Source organism: Macaca nemestrina, chromosome 17 (assembly GCF_043159975.1).
Source record: "Macaca nemestrina isolate mMacNem1 chromosome 17, mMacNem.hap1, whole genome shotgun sequence".
NCBI lineage: Eukaryota > Metazoa > Chordata > Mammalia > Primates > Cercopithecidae > Macaca > Macaca nemestrina.
In genome coordinates this window covers 18,057,609-18,074,743 of record NC_092141.1, presented here as the reverse complement: position 1 = coordinate 18,074,743, position 17,135 = coordinate 18,057,609, and the positions used below count along the sequence as shown (strand labels likewise).

At 56.9% G+C, this 17,135-nt stretch overlaps 1 protein-coding gene across 4 annotated transcripts in view; it reads right to left on the bottom strand.

The window, feature by feature from the left end:
- LOC105491063 (retinoic acid induced 1) overlaps window positions 1-17,135 on the bottom strand; it is a 131,105-nt gene that overhangs the window by 25,581 nt on the left and 88,389 nt on the right. The window contains exon 1 of one of the 4 annotated variants that reach the window (XR_011615439.1): window positions 4,068-6,211. The exons of the other annotated variants lie outside the window; for them this stretch is intronic. The gene's annotated coding sequence lies outside the window, so the exon portion shown is untranslated. Of the gene's footprint in view, window positions 1-4,067; window positions 6,212-17,135 lie in introns of those variants that run through there. 4 annotated transcript variants of the gene reach the window in all.

Genomic DNA, 17,135 nt, shown 5'->3' with positions numbered 1-17,135 from the left:
CAGAACGAGCAGTGGAGTGGCAGCACAGAGCACATGTGGGTGGGCCAGGCAGCGGGAGATCAGGGGTGGCCACTGCTTTGCTTCATTCATTTGACAAAGAACATCTTCCCAAGGCCTGGCAGGGAAGTGGGCAGGTGGGTATGGAGGCAAACTGGCGATCCTGCTCCCAAATAAAGTGGGGGGGGGGCCCGCAGCCCCTCTCAGCATCAGCAGACTGTGGCCACTTGAGAGTGGGAGGCCAGGGTGCCAAAGCTTCTCAGCTTTTCCCTTGAAAAAGACAGAAATCAGGATTTTATAAAAAAAGGGATTATCTCTCATTTAAGAAAATGTTATCAACCAAGTATAAAATTTTTTCTTTCATACTTGAGAATTCAAGAGAACCTGTCTGTGGCCTAAAGTTGATCACAAGCTCCTGGGGTCAAACGCTGACAGAACTGATGCAAAGGGGAGCTGCATGGGCTCGATGGCACCCGGAACAGGAGGAACAGCGCTCCCTGGCCCAGGAGAAGCTCTGGGCCCAGCACAGATGAGCAGAGCAATGCAGGAGAGCAGTGCCCTGGGCTCAGGGGGGAGACAAGGCAGACCCCTGCAGGAGGGGCACTCAGCGGCCTTGGAAAGGAGGTGCAGAGAGAAGGGGGACTGCAAAGGCTGGAGGTTCCCAGAGCTTGTGAGAACCTCTGTGGCATTCCATACCAGACACCGGGCGAGGCCCCACCCCCACTCTCCTGGGTCCCCCGCCAGGCTCCTGGGTGGCTCTCATCGCAGCGGTAATTACATAATTGATGGTACAATAAGCTGTTTCACATGTGCCTCCCTCACTAGAATGTAGCCTGAGGAGGGCAGGGACTTCCTCTGACCCTAAGCTCCAAGCTTAAAAAATGGCCCCAGAGTCGATGTCCGTTCAGTATTGCTTGGATAAATAAACAAACGAGATGGATCCGAGCGCTGGGCTCTGTGTTGGGTGCATTTAGCCCTCAACCCAGACCAAAGGGATGATACCCAGAGAGAGGTTTGAGGATGAGGGGCCTGGAGGCCAGGATGCATGCAATAGCCAATCAGGAAGGAGAGACAAAGTGTGTGCTGTCTCCTCTAGAACCCCTGGTGCCTGCACTGGTTCACGTGTGGAGCACATTTCTGCTCAGCTTACAGTCTGGATGTGGGCCGAGCTGGGTGCCGGGGACACACAGGAAACAGCACATGGCCCTTGCTCTCCAGAGGCAGACACACACACACACACACAGACAACTGCCATGGTGGTGTTGAGATGTAGTGACACCCAGAAGGCTGTGAGGTGGGGAGAGAAGGATATCAGGGAAGGCTGGAAGAAGGAGGGCTTAACTATGTGAGGGAGGATGAAGGCACCCCATGTAAGCAGCAGCCTGTGTGGGGCTGGGGGGCTGCAAAGAGCAAATGGGGGCCCCTGCAGTCACCTCCCACCTCTGCCAAATTCTCTGAGCCTTCCCCGAACTCAAGTGGCCCGGCTGCTGCAGCTAGTGTTCAGTGTCCTCTGTCCTCATGGCGCCAATCCCTGGCAATCCTGCAAAGTCACCCCATCTATGAGCTGCCTGCATCCTGGCTTCCTGCCGAGCCACCCTCCTGTGTGCCTTGAGGACCATGGGTCTGCCACCCAAACCGGATAGGGGTCTCCGACTTGCTTCTACGTGGTGCTGCCTACACCCCCCTCTCCTGGCCTGCAAGACCAGCTGTTAAGGGCAATGAGCCACTAGAAGACACTTTTTGCAGAGCACATTCTAGGTCAAATCTCCCCCTCATTTTGCCGAGGGATTAATGGAAGAAGTCCAGAGTGGGCCAGTGACTTGTGCAGGACGCCCAGCAGGGCTGAGATCCCTCCACAGCTCTGTGCCTCAGAATGCCTGTCTGTCAAACAGAAAGGGAACAAGGTCTCCCTCCTGGATACGACAGCTTCCCAGAGAAGTCGTGGAATGTGCCGCTGCCTTCCGCCTTCCCCAGCCTAGGCGGAACCGCCCCTCGCTTCCCTGCCTTCGACACCCCCTCGCTGCAGCCATCCTGACAGCCGGAGAGGCGAAGCAGGCCAGCCCCTCCCAGTCCCGGTTCCACCTGGGGGAGCGGGGAATTGGCACCCCCTCCCTCCCCCAGTCCCCAGGGGAGGAAGCCGCCTGTCAGGCCGCCACGGCGTGTCAAATCCTCTTGCTGCCTAATTGTGAGACGGCGGCGTTTAAAGAAACGCTTTTCTGGCCGCCTGCCACACCGCAAACTGCTTGGTATAATTTTATTATTAAGGAGAGAGAAAAAGAGGGAGGGGGATTGGAAGAGAGAGGGAGAGAAAAAAGGGGAGAGAGAGGAGGAAATTGCTTCGTCCAAGTCAGCTGGTGGAGTATTCTGCTCAACGTGAAAGCGGGGCCGGCTTTCCAGTTGGCAAGCTGACTTCGTTAATTGCGCATTCAGTCTCTACTTAGGGTAATTGAAACGAAGCGGGGCCGGCTCTGACAATTAGGGTCTGCGACTAGGCCATTAACCCTTTCCGCCCCCGCCTACGCCTCAGCACCTCTTCGAGGTGGAGGGGGGTCGCCGGGCGCCCCCGCCAAGACCCGATCCGGGGCGGTGGCAGGAGGCCCCACGCGAGGCGTGGACTGCGGCAGAGGGTGACGGGCGCGCGCCCCAGCGCGAGCAGGGTTAACGCGGCGCCGGGTGTCCTGCAGCACGGCTGGGGCAGAGGGGAACCAGGAGCAGCGCAGGGTGTGTGGGGGTTGCTGCGGCCTCTCCGCCCCTCTGCAACAGATGTTTCAGCCGTGTAAGACAAAGGCAGAGCGCCTGCTGCTGCCGGAGAAAATCCGCAGGACTCCCTCAGGGGCAGGTAAAATTTCACCTTCTATTTGTGTTCCCCCGCCCGCCCCCGCCTTGTTTCCCGGCCTCTGCGCCAATCCGGAAAGCGCCACCAAAGACGCCGCGCCGCCGCCTCCGCAGCCCAGCCCGCTGACCCCAGCAAGGTCACCGCGACCTCGGGCTCCGCCGGCAGCGCGCCCGCCAGTTCTCCGCCAGCGAAGGGCGCCCCCCGGTGCCCAGTCCTCTCCTGGGGCGGGCCCCGTCCTCCGTCCCCCAGTCCCCGGTCGCTGCAGGCGCTAGGAGAGAGGAAGGGGGCGCTGCGCTCGCCATGAGGCGGAGGCTGCCCTGGACGCTCCCCGCCTCCCTCTCGCCTGCGCGGGGACCCCGGGGGGCAGTGGCCCCCCCAGCCCCCATCATTCATCTCCCTGATTCTCTCCGTAGCCGCCCTCGGAAGTCAGCCGAGTGAAGCAGCTGTTCCTTGCACACTCCACTTGACCAAAGATGATGATAAATGAGGCCGGGGCTGCAGCGGGGACGCGGCGGCGGCGAGGGGCGCGCAGGGCGGGGCGTACGGCCCCCGGAGCCCCCTCCCCGTGCCTCTGTAAGGGCGCGGACGCGAAGGACAGAGGCCAAGAGCAAAATCTAAGGCCCGCGCTGCCCTCTTGGCGCCCTGAGCGACCTCGACGGCCTGCGGTGTGGAGAAACCTGGCGGAGAGCTGCGCCCGGCTCGCAAGGCCCCAGGCCGAGACCTCTTCCTCCAGGCCGCGGCGCAGTCCCGCCCCCGCCCTTCCCCCTCCCTCCCACCCCTTCCCCTAACGCTTCGGTCCCCACGGCGTCCTCGCCGCCCCCCCGCCCCCCCCGCCCCATGGCTCAAACCTATTAACGCTCGTAAATAATGAATAATAGAGCGCTTCCCTCCAGCCGCGCAAGGCTGCGGGCGGGGGGCCACTGCCAGATGCGCCCGGTCCTGGGGAGGGGGCACCCACCGACCGGCTGCAGAGGGGGCCCGGGCGCGCGGCCCCGCACACGTGCAACCGCGGCGCGCAGGCGGGCACCCCGCCCGGCGGAGGAGGGGGAATCCCGCTCTGCCCTCCCCAACGCCACCTCCCCTGGAGTCCTCTGGCACCGAACGAGGCGAGAGAGCGCGCGCGAGCTTCCCAGCCGGAGAGGGTTATTTTTAACCTGCCCCCCTTTCTATATCTGCCTCTCGGGTTTGCGCGCCCGCCCGCCCGCTCCACCAGCCGAGGACGCGGGCTCCTCACCTCGCTCGGCGGCTCCGGACTCTGAGCGCCTCCCCCGGCCCGCGGCCCCCGCCCCTGCGCGGGCATCGCGCGGCTAAATCTCAGCCTGGAAAGGACCGATTAGGAGCCGCGTGCCTTTCTGCGAAATATTGGAACCGGGTGGGATGGGGGCGGGGAGCCCGGCGCTGTCGTCCCTTCGCCTCCCTCTCTCCCTCCCACCCCGCGCGCAGAGTGGTTGCGAGAGGCGGCTCCTGCTCTCCCCCCGCAAAAAGGGGGCGGCCGGCCCGGGGCCCCGAACCCCCCCCTTGGTTTTCGGCCTTCCCTCCTCAACGCCCACCCTTCTTCGGTCATTTGCGAAGCTGGGGCTTCTAACACGCGGACCCTCCGGCAGCGGTGGCGCCAAGTGGGGCGTTGCGCCCCCCCCCCATTTCCAGTTTCCTCCCTAAGCCACTCCAAACAAACACACCATTTAAACAGCAGCGGGCTGGCCGTACCAACAACTTTGAGGCTGACCCACCCGTGCCTGCGACCGCGCCAGGGGGCTGGGGAAGTGCCAGGGGCGCACAGTGGGGACTCCCCGAAGGCAGTTTAGTGCTGCCGACCCCTCTTTTCAGTATCACCCTCCCTTAGACTCACCCAGATCCCTCTCTCCCAGCCCCTTCCCCTGCGGCCCAGCACCCCAGGCCAGCAGCTCAGACTACCCTCCGGCCCCAGTCAGGGAATGAGGCCGCAGGAAGTTCAAGTCGGCTCCCATTACTCTGCTCTCCAAAAGGCCACCCATCCAAACCCCAGCCTGTCCTTCCCCCCAGAGGTGGGGAGCAGCAGCAGAACTGGCTGAGCTCAGAGGCCCCCCCTGGGGCTTTGACTGGATCCCTCCCTCACTTGACATTTTCCAGACTGCTCAGTGCCCAATCCTGGAGACCCACAGGCATAGGAACCCGTGAGCACCTCCCTCCTGAAGGAGGTGGGGTAAGACTCCCTGCTGCAAGCACAGAGGAGGGAAGGCTGGAGGAAGTGGTGGGCTGAGAAGAAAGGAGCAGGGCATTCCAGCCACCAGGAGCTGCCTAGCTTGGTGGCGGGGAAGAACACCGCCTATTTGGGAACCTGAGATGGAGTTCTCTCTGGTTTAGCTGGGCTGGAGGAGACAGGCCTCAAGGGCTGGGCCCCTACCCCAAGAGGGCAGCCTGTGGTGGGGGGTGGAGATTCCTGCAGAGAGGTAAGAAGCCTGGCAGGTTCCTAGCTCCTGAGAGGGGAGGGGGTGAGGATGCCTGTGGAATGCAGATTAAAGACTGCACTGACTCTGAGTGCTGCGCGCGGGACACTCTTGGGCCTGCCCAGGAAGCCAGGCTGGTCCAGAAGGGGAGAGACAGGGACAAAGCCTCCTAAGCAAATGCAGACCCTAGCATTACAGAGTGGGGGTTCTCAAGGGGTTTCTCCCCCAGCCAGCTAGACACGGGGCATGGGCTTCCCTCAGATCTGGAAAGGTCTTGATAAGGCTCAGACTGCTGGAGCCGTGTAACTGCAGCACCCTCAAAAGTTGATGCTGTCTGTCCCCCTCCTGTGTCCAAGGTACCTCAATAGATTTTACTTCTCTCAAACTGCCCTTCTGGGAGGTGACATCACCTGTCATTTCACAGACATGGAAACTGAGCTCCAGAGAAGAGAAGGGGGTATTCCAAACTCCAGCCTCTGGGGCCCTCCCTGGTCCCCCTGTCCTAGGCCCTGTGGGTGGGACCTCAATCAGGGAGATGCCCGTGGGGCTTTTGTGAATACAGGTTACAGGCACCCCCGGGTAAAATACATGGGCGAGGAGGTCCTGATTTCCTCTGAAATTTTCAGAAGACTGGTTTCCTTGGGAGATAAAAAGGGTGGGTGGCCAGGCGCGATGCCTCACGCCTATAATCCTAGCACTTCGGGAGGCCAAGGTGGGTGGATCACTTGAAGTCAGGAGTTTGAGACCAGCCTGGCCAACATGGTGAAACCCTGTCTCTACTAAAAATACAAAAATTAGCTGGATGTGGTAGCGTGTGCCTGTAATTCCAGCTACTCGGGAGGCTGAGGCGTGAGAATTGCTTGAACCCAGGAGGCGGAGGTTGCAGTGAGCCAAGATTGCACCATTACACTCCAGCCTGGGGAAGAGAGTAAAACTCTTGAAAGGGAAGGAAGGAAGGAAGGAAGGAAGGAAGGAAGGGAGGGAGGGAGGGAGGGAGGGAGGGAAGGAGGGAAGGAGGGAAGGAAGGAAGGAAGGAAGGAAGGAAGGAAGGAAGGAAGGAAGGAAGGAAAGAAAGAAAGAGTGGGGAGGGGACTAGAGAGAAGTCCCAGGGCCTGCCATCACTGATTTCTCGCTACCCACTTGGCCAGGCTACCTATTAAGGGTTTCCACATGGGGGGTTGGCTCCTGGGGCTGCAGAATTATGATAATGAGGCCTAAGTCCCTATGGGTCTTGTTCATTCACCTGTAGACCAAATACAAACCCCACGTAGCCATGTGCCACTCTTCAACTGTGTGTGGCTACTGTTGTGCTGAAAAAAATTAAATTCACTCAGGACCTAAGAGCTTTGGGCAGTTATATCCCCCTCCCCAACAACAGACTAACAGGTCCCATTTTGATATCAAGGGCTGGGGTTTCAAGACGGGGAACTGTAGGGGCCACGCTGTCCTGGCCTCCCCGGAGGCCTGGCTGCCCTCACGCCAGGAAGGGAGCTTCCATTTCCTGTGGGCCTAGAATGGCCGCCCCGCTGCCCCCAGTGCTCCCTGGGTGGGGGTGGATCCTGGCCAGTCCCCCAGACACACAGTCTGCTAACCAGAAGCAGCGACCTTCGGGGAGAGCCAGCCACCAGCCAGCCACTGCTCCAGAGGCAGGCCTGGGGCCACCCGGGAGGCTTTCCTCAGGATGGAAAATATTTGCCTTTGGTTGTCGGCTGCTGCCTTGTCTTGTGTCTGAATGGACAACTGGCTGACTTCTCTCTCTTCCGAACAGCCATGAAATGCGAAGGTGTTTAAGAGTAAAAACCAGGCGAGGGCAGCTGGGCCTGGCGTCTGGCTGTTTTGAACAACACTCCTGTTTTTCTCCTAGAGTGAACAGAATACTTTCTGCGGTTCAGAATACTCCGTGCGCTGGTCCCTCTTCCCAGGCCCCGCCCCAGCCCCCACAGGCCTCACCTCCAGCTGCTCCAGACCATTCCAGAACTCCCTCTCTCTTGGCTTCTAGTCACTCAGCATCTGGGGGAGAGAGCCTCTTCCAGCTGTACATGGCTAGCTTGGCCTGGCCCCAGAACTGCTGTGTTCTGGAAAGTTGCAGGAGAATCCCTCTTGGCGGGCTCTCCAGCATGGAGAATCGCAGGCCTCTGCTCCGGAAAGGGAGGCTCTTGAGAGGGCAGATTCACCACGGCCAGGACAACCAACTGTGAGGGCTCACAGGGGCTGGGGCTCTGGTTTCAGGGGTGAGAGGAGCCACCATCTGCCCCCATGCCCACCCTGACTGTAAATGGCTAGACTCTGGTGCTGGGGACAGCTCTGGATTCATATCCCAGCTCCTGCATACGTATATGCTGGGTGACCTTGGGCGATTTCCTTAACCTCTGTGTGCTTTGTGTGCCTAAGCTGCAAGATACTCTAAATTAAACAGCAAACTTCCAGTGCTGTTGTGAGACTAAATGGGATAATGTGCTTGGTAGCTGGCAGAGGCTCAATAAAGGGTAGCAACTTCCAGGGCCACCAGTTCATCGCGAGCCAGGTCCAAGTCTTGTACTTTCTGTGCCTCCCAGGGAGCCACGTGTGTCTGCGACAGAGCTGGGGAGGACATTCTGGGGCTGGGGGCTGAGGTCTGCCCACAGAGCAGTGGCCTGTCCCTTCAGGCAGGCAGAGTATCACCCTGGCGGGGTCTCAGTGCTCCTCAAACATTAACGTGTGCGTCTTGGTGAGACACAGACTCTGATGCAGCGGGTCGGGTGGACAGGGCTTCTGTAGCTGTAAGGAACTCCCAGGTCAAGCCAGTGTGGCAGGTCTGTGACCGCAGCTGGTGTGGCAAGATCTCAGCTCTGGAAGACTCTGGGTTGTGCTGAGGCTGGGCTCAGAGAGAGAATACAGGTTCTGTCCTGTCCAAGGAGGGCCCTCCAGGATTTCAGGACAAGGCTCTGGCTCTGTGTCCCCAAGCCCTCAGTCTCAAAGCTCGGGTCCCGCAGTGGCCTGGGCAACCCTCCGGACTCTCCATTTAGCATTTGTTCCTGGCAGCAATGCACGGATAAAGAGCAGTTTCATGCTGCTGAACTTGCAATCACTTCAAGGCCTGGGCCCCTCTGGGCCTCAGTTTCCCCAGTGGCACAGTGGGAAGCTGGGATAAGCTAATCCCACCCTTTCCCCTTAGTAATTCCCCCACATTGTTCTTCCCTTCCCTTCAACCCTTCCCAAAACCCAGGTCCGAGGCCTGAGCATCCATCCTAGGGGGTTGGCCCCCATCCCATGACTGCAGTCATGGCGTACAAGACTCATGCAGACGCGTAAGAACAGCCACTTCTCACCTGGGGCCTCGATGTTCCAGGCACTGTCCTAGGCATTTGCATCTACAAATTCCTCACCACAATCCAATCACCACTGTTTTACATATGAGGAAACTGAGGCCCACAGGGGTGAAGCCTATTGCCTGAGATCTTGCAGTTGGTAAAGGTGCAGGGCTGGACTCAGGCCCCCACACACATGCCCTTGAGTATTTGTAAGGGAAGCAGCTGTTTGGTTTTCTTGGCACAGAGCATCTGCCTGGCCGGTGAGGGCATGAGGAAAGAGGTGCCCAATCTAGTTGGGGATGGGAGGGTAAACCGGTACTACCTCTTTGGAGAGTTTTCTGGCAATATGGACCCAAATGCAAATTACATGTGCCCTCTAACCTGGGCCCAAAGTCATCTGCACAAGGCTATCAATTGCAGTGTCCTTTGCAGCAGCAAAACACTGGAGATCCCCTAACTGTCCATCCAAGGGGGATGAGGGAGATACACCTGGGAGGTTCTACTGGCTGAGTACTGAGAGAATGGAAGCGCCACATAGATTAATTGGAGCAGTCTTCAAGTTGGTGAAAAAAAGTACAGTGCAGAAAGTGTGTACAGGGCCGGGTGCAGTGGCTCACGCCTGTAATGCCAGCACTTTGGGAGGCTAAGGCAGGAGGATCGCTTGAGCACAGGAGTTTGAGACTAGCCTGGGTAACATGGGGAGATCCTATCTCTACAAGAAAAATAAATTAGGCAGGTGAGGTGGTGCTCGCCTGTGGTCCCAGCTACTTGGGAAGCTGAGGTAGGAGGATTGCTTGAGCCCACGAAGTCAGGCTACAGTGAGCTATGACTGCACCACTGCACAGTGTAGGCGACAGAGCAAGACTTTCTCAAAAAAAAAAAAAAAAAAGTGAGCCAGGCACAGTGGCTCACTCCTGTAATCCCAGCACTTTGGGAGGCCAAGGCGGGATGATAACTTGAGGCCAGGACGGCCGACATGGCAAAACTCCATCAGTATAAAAATACAAAAATTAGTTGGGCATGGTGATGCACACCTGTAATCCCAGCTACTTGGGAGGCTGAGGCACAAGCATCGCTTGAACTTGGGAGGTGGAGGCTGCAGTGAGCTGAGATCACACCACTGCAGTCCAGCCTGGGCGACAGAGTGAGACTGTCTAAAAAAAAAAAAAGTGTGTACAAAACATTTGTATAAAAAAGGAAGTTGTACTTGAATTTTTCTACCATGAGCATGTGATAGCTCCTAAAAGATTTAAAAACTTCTATGAATGGCTAGGCAAGGTGACTGAAGAGAGAGCCTGGTTTCAGGCTCAAATCTGGCACTGCCACTTTCCAGCTGTTTGACTCTAGGTTGGTGGGTTGACCTCAGTTTCCCCCTCAGTAGGATGGGACAAGCCCCAGTTGCCAAGAGGAGTCAGTTCCCCTGCATCCTGCAATGCACAAGATAGGGACCGGCCTCCCATTTTACGGATAAGGAAACAGCCCCCAAGTGGGGAAGGAGAACCAAACCTGAATTCCTGTACAGGCTGTATCCTCCTCAGTAGGTACACAGCTTTCGGAGACCCAGTGGCCAGGACTGGCTCAAGTACTAAGCTGTGTGGGGACCTGCTGCTGCCAGGGCCAGGTATGGCTGACCCTTGAACAACACGGTCTACTTATATGTGGGTGTTTTTCTCAAACTCAATGAAAATTAGATGTAATTAGCATACCCAGCGTCGGAATAACTGAGCCAAGATCCCAGGATAGGTTTTTCAAAAGGTTACACCGAGTGTGCCTGCCTCTCCTGCCTCCCCCTCCACCACCTGAGACAGCAAGACCCTCCCTTGCTCCTGGCCCCAGTCTACTGAATGCGAGGACGGCGAGGATGAAGACCTTCACAATGATCCGCTTTTACTTCATGACTAGTAAATAGATTCGATCGTCTCCTCCTTAGGATTTTCTTAATAACATCTTGTTTTCTCTAGTTTACTGTAAGACTACAGAAAAGAATACATATAACATGCAAAATGTGTGTTTACAAAACGTGTGCTCATCGACTGGGGAGTCGAAAGTTACACATGAGGCCAGGCATGGTGGCTCACACCTGTAATTCCAGCACTTTGGGACGCGGAGGCGGGCAGACTGCATGAGCCCAGGAGTTTGTGACTACCCTGGGCGACATGATGTGACCCCATCTCTACTAAAAATATAAAAATTAGCTGGGCATGGTGATGCATGCCTGTAGTCTCAGCTACTTGGGAGGCTGAGGTGGGAGGATCACCTGAGCCCAGGAGGTCAAGGCTGCAGTGAGCAGAGATTGTGCCACCACACTCTAGCTCAGGCAACAGAACAAGACCTTGTCTCAAAAAAAAAAAAAAAATTTGCACATGAATTTTCAGCTGTGTGGGGGTCAGCATCCCTAACCCCCACATTGTTCAAGGGCCAGCTGAACACAAAGGCACTGCTGGTTTCATGTGTTACAATGCTTTCATTCTATTTCTACCTGCAATATGCTTTCCTTCAATCATCTGAACAAAGCAACACATGTTATGAAATTTAAAAACAGAAGCTGGGCTGGGCTTTTCTGGGCCCCAAGTCTCTGCCCTGAAGGCCTGATTGGTAGGGAGGCTCCCTGTCCAGGTCCAAATCCCCACCCCAGACACCGCCTCCCTGTGGGGCCTTGGGCAGGCTATCCAAGTTCCTTGTGCCTCAGTTTCCTTATTTGCAAACAGGCACAAGAGTACCTCAGACAATGATGTGCAGATGCCAGGAGACAACGTACATGCAGCTGCCAGACCAATGTTGGGCAGAGGAGGGCGCAACTAAGTTAGCTGTCACTTTTAAAAGGTAAGTGTTTATATAATTTTTTATAACACAGGGAAAGTTCAGGAAAATCCCTGACTGGTCCTTGCTGGCTGTGGCGGTGGGGCCGGGAAGGCAGGAGCTCCTTGAAGTGACAGAAACCTGGCTCCAGCCCACAGCCTCAGGACCAGTGCCCGGGTGGACAGACATGCTGTTCTGCCTGGTGGGGCAGTGGCCAGAGTGGGGTCCAGCTGTCTGTGTTCCCTGGCTGGCATGTTGGGAGGAACAGACTTGGCTGACTGGCCGGAGGCCCCTGCAGCCCCAGGCCCCTGAAAGGAAGGTTCAGAAAGGCCCCTGTGTTCCAGCCTGGTCCAGAGCTGGCTTTTTCCAGACCAGGGCCTCAGGAGTCTTTGGAAAGAACACCGGGTACCTGACGCCTACTGCTGACTCGCTGTGTGACCTCAGGTGAGTCACCCCAACTCGCTGGGCTTCCGCTTCCTCACCCATAAAATAGGGATAGTGATTAAATGCCCACCTTGCAGGGTTGAGCAAAGAACCCATGAGCAAAACAGATACAGAAATGCTTTGTCATCAACATCCTCGGGGCTAATCCGCACACCGACCAGACGTGTGTTGGGCCCTGTTCTGAGAAGCAGTCTACACATTTTAACTCATAGAGGACGAAGCAGAGGCACAGAGAGGTTAGGGCACTTATCCAAAGTCACACAGCTTGTAAGTGGCAGAAGCACTATAGTAGGTAATTATTTATCTGATGCAATTTTAAATTATAGATTATATATGCAGTTAAATAAGTTACATATAAATATACAAATTATAAATAATATAGACATTATAATTATGTGACTATTAATTATGTGCCTATTATAACTCATGGCTGTGGGATCTGGGATAAGGTTTGGAAACTTCAAACTCAGTTTCCAGAGGTAGCTTTGGCCAAGGGAAGAAGGGCTAGGAGGGAGCACTGTGGCCAGTGTGGCCCCTGTGGCAGGGGCTGCAGCAGAAGCTGCTCTTTCAGGTGCTGAGATCCTAAGCCCCATATTTCCTGGGCACCCTCTGTGTGCTGGGCATCAGGAGAGGTGCCATCTTCCCTGTCACATTGCATTTTTTTCTCCCTACCCCCCTCCACCACATTGTTTTAATCCCCAGAAAAAACTGCAAAGAACAGGAATACGTGAGCACCCCCATTTTATAGATGTGCAAGTAAGGCCTGGGAAGCAAAGGGAATTTCCTGGTGAGTAGCAACATTTGGATTTGAACTCTATGGGTCTGGTTCCCAGTCTGCACCTGGGCAAGGATCCTGGGAGCAAGCAGGGATGGAAGAGGGCATCGGTGTCCCCCCGAAGAAGGGAGCCCTTGGGCTGCAGGGATGCCAAGCAACCTTGTTCTGTTCCATGCACTGTCTGTGGAGCAGCCTTCAGCTGCCTGCTGAAGCCTCCACCTTCTCTCCAGCTTACCCTGAGCCTCCACACTGGGCACAGGAGCTGAGCTGACCATTTTACAGACAGATAAATTGAGGCATGGAAAGCCAAAGGCTTAGAACTCCATTTTCTAATGCCTCTGGACTCACCTCATAGACCACCTGGCCTCTCCATCCACCCTCACAACAGTCCACCCATCTATTATTCACCCACCCATCCATCCATCCATCCATCCATCCATCCACCCACCCACCCACCCACCTGTCCATCCATCAGTCTATCCATGCATCCATGCACACACACCCATCTATCCATCCACCCATCCACTCACTCACCTGTATACCTCACGACCACCTGCCCATCCATCCACCCACCCATCCATTGACTCACCAACCTACTTTCTTTCTATCCATGCATCCATGCACACATACCCATTTGCCCATCCACCCTTGCACACCCCCATCTGTCCATCTCAGAAGCAGTTATTAAGTGCCTACTGTATGCCACACACCTGCTAGAGACTGAACACCCAGAGACAGCTGTGGGCTCAGAGCCTCATGGAGAAGGCAAATGCCAGCGCAAGGGAAAGGGCCCTACGTCATACCTGAGTGGGAACAGGAGGGCAGAGGGGCTTCCCAGGGGCGTGACACTTCACCAGGGATGTGCTGGAGTTAACAAGGGAAAGAGGAAGAGCCTGGAAGGCAGGAGAGAGTGAGAGATGGTAGTGAGAATGCAGGCTGGCTCTCAAGTGGAAGCAAAAGGCAAGAAATGAGAGATGGGCAGGGTCTATGTGGTGTGGGGCCTTCTGGGCCACAGTGGAGAGCACAGATGTGGTGAGGGCCACGGAGAGCCCCAGAGGGTGAGCAAGAGTGAGCATCACACGTGTGTGTTGGGGAGTCTGCAGTGGCTATGGCGAGGCAGGGTGGATTGGTGATGGGGGTGAGAGGGGAGGCCAGGAGGCCAGTAAACAGTAAGCTGGGACTGTGCCCCAGAGAGCAATGATGGGGCCAGACCAAAGTGGTGGCAGGGGCTGGAAAGGCAGGGTGAAATTCTAGAAATGTCAGGAACAGAGCATTGGCAGGACTTCACAGCCGATTCCAGATACTGGTGGGGAAGAAGAAATTTCTCCAAAGTCCACGCTCCTAAGCACCAGTTAGGAATCCCTTCCTCCTCCTGGACTGGAGAAGATGCCTCACCCAACCTCCCATACATATCGCCAACCCTTGATTCTGGCTTACACTTCCTGGTGTGCCACAGCCCAGCAGGGGCAATACCCTTAGGTGACAGAATGCATGTCTGAGGCCCAGAGAGGGCAAGGGGACACACAGCATGGCAGCCCAGAGCCACACACCATCTCCGTCTCCAGCACAAGCCTGCGCCAGTATGTTCTTTCCCCTAGGCTCACTGCAGGTGGGGGGTGGCAGGGACAGAGTGTGACATTTCAGGCCTATATGGTGGTGGCCTCCCTCTGGCAGTGCCTCCTTGGCATCACTGTTTGGGTGTCAGTGGGAGTACTGGCTCCCAGCACAGGGATGAAAGGCGGATGCTGGGGGCTTGGAAGGGAGTGAGATTCCCATGGGAAAGGGATGACTCTGCATACCAGCCCCCGACAGGCTGGCTTTGATGGTGGATCAACCCCAGCGGCTCCTCGGGCACCTGCCCCTTGCTGGGAAACAAAGGCGGCAGGCGGTGGCCGTGGTCGTGTGTGCACACGAGCAGGGAGCCCCCGGCAGCCCCTGCGTCTCTGCCATAGCTTTGTCTCTATTCCTGTCTCCTTTTCGGGCAAAAACCCCCCTCATGGACAGAATGCACTCCAGGTTGATGCACCCTCTGTCCCCACAGCCTCCAGAGCCCCCTGGCCACTTCCACTCCCACCCTCAGAGCCACTGCTAAAGGATTTTGTCTCCCAAACAAACTGCATTTAGAGATCACCCACTTGTTCCCTCTCAGGGCCTCAAATGAACAGCTAGTTGGGCCTTTCATGGACGTGCTCATGTCAGGGGCTTGTGGGCTACATTTGCTGAATGAATGAGTGAATGAATTTGGTGGGTGGGTGGGTGGGTGGGTGGGTGGGTGCGTGGATGGATGGATGGATGGATGGATGGATGGATGGATGGATGGATGGAATTCTAACCCCAAGCAAAGCCACTGCTGTTTTTGCTAGCCTAAGCAAAACATGATTTCCCTAAGGCTTTTAAAAACATGGTGGGTAGCTCAGAGGGCCCTTCTTAATGACACGTGGGCTGGGAAACTCAGGGGCATGGCCCTGCCAAGGCCAAACAGTGGGGTGCCCCTGAACCCTGGGCTCCTGTCTCCCCATCCATTATCATCCCAGGGTCTCCAAAGCTCCCCCTAAAGCCCCCTTTCCTGAGCTCCCACACACCCCCAGGATTTCTCCTGGCCTGTGAGTATCCCAGGCCCTGGGTCCTTAGGAGCCTCCTTATTGAGGGCCAGAGGACACGGGCAGAGGGAGGGCACATGCCTGCTTGGAGGCCGCCTAGCAGCTTTGCAGCCGGCGAGAGTAGGGCGTTTGTCATCTGCTGAGGACAGTGGGGATGGTTTAAGGTGAAATTTAAGCCCATTAGTGCTTGGCTAATGACAGCAGCAGCAACGGGGAAAATGAAGATGGCAGGGTGTGTGAGCACCCATAAATTGCTGGGGCTGGCGCCGCCTGTGTCCTTGGGCCTGGCTCCCCGGCCCCTCCACTAGCTTGCACCAAGTCGCTATCCGCCCCCACCCACCCTCATGGACCCCCCTGGCTGCTGGCCGGCCCTGGCCCCTGACCTGGCCAGGCCTCGCAGGCCGGGCCCCCAGGGTCAGTGTGCGGCTGGGGCCTCAGCCAGGGCGTGAGAAAGGAATTGGCCGGGGAGCCCAAGCATGGAAGAGGCAGTATCTTCTTAATCTCCCTCCTTTTATAACTTCTGTCTTTTTTATGCACATGCAAGGATCCCAGCTCAGCCGCCAGCATCTCTTCCCCAGGCTGAGCCGTCTCCCTGCAGCTAATGCCTGACAGCTCTGTTTATGTCTCCCCATAATTCTCTGGTTTTATGTTTTTTTTTCGGGGCCATTAAGCTCCCAGCCACAGGCTCCTTCCCCTGCCCCCGCCTGCCTTTGTCCTTGAGGCTCAGCCGCCCCACCACCCTGTGGGAGACAGGCTGTCTCCCTACCCCGCAGGTGGACAAGGATCCTGTACCCTGGCCGGAGGCCTCACTCAGGATGGCTGCAGTGGAGACTTCTGGTCCCAGGCCCTCCTGACAGCAATCCCTCTTCCTCCCGCCCCTCCCATCACAGGCCTTGAACCGCCTGGTTCCAGGGGAGACCTCACCTAGGGTCCTGGAGGGCCCACCCAGCAAAGCCCTCTTGCCCTGGGCAGGGACCCTCTGCTCATCTGCCCTGCCATCTTCCCAGTCGCTGCTCCTCGGTCCCATCCTCTGGCCTCTCTTCCTGGGTGACCGTATCTCCTCCCAGAGCCACCTCCTGAGGGCAAAGCCCCCCATTTCCCTCCACCTGACCCATCTCTTCAGTCTCCACTGCAGCCATCCTGAGTGAGGCCTCTGGCCGGGGTGCAGGGTCCTCAATGGCTTGGCTCCAGTGCATCCACAGTGTCCTTAGGCCTCCTCGCCCCACAGGTCTTGCCTTCTGCCCCAGTCTTTCTATAAGGCCTCTCTGAGGAGGCCCCCAAGTCCTGGGGTGCCCCTGCCTGAAGTGTGCCCATCTGACCCCCTGCCCATCCTCACTGCCACAGCCCTATGTCTGGCCGTTTCACTACCCACCAGAAATTCCATGACCACTTGCCAGCAGGATCTCTTCGTCCCTAGCCTCTGCCCTGTGTGGCCCCTCACAAGCTTATCATGTCACTCCTTCATTATGAAGCCATCAGTGGCTCCCTATTACTTTCTGTTCCTCTAGCCCTGACCTCAGCATGCTGCTTAGACCTCTCCAGCCCCCGTGCCTCGGGGAAGCTGGCTCTCAGCCCCACATGCTGCAGTCTGAGATCCAACCTGGGCTGTCCCAAGGAGGCCTGCATGGAAGGCTTAAAAGGCGCAGCCTTATCTTGTCTCCGTCTCCTTTTGGGGGGACATCCCCACCCACCCACCTCTACTCTGGTGCCCAGCACCTCCGGCCCTGAGCGTGACCCAGCTGGCAGAGAAAGGGCTCCCCTCAGATACCCTGGCTTCTCTGTGGGGAGACCATGCCAGCAACTTTCTCCCTCGTTCGAGAAGACATGGGCCGAGAAGTCATTTCTTCTTTCTCTTCAATTTCCTTTCTGCGGAATGGCCTTTGTCAGCCAGAGGTCCACACACCGAGTCCTGGGGGCCCCAATCCCACCTCATCTGTGAGTGCTGCTCTGGCCTCCTGGCCACCCTTT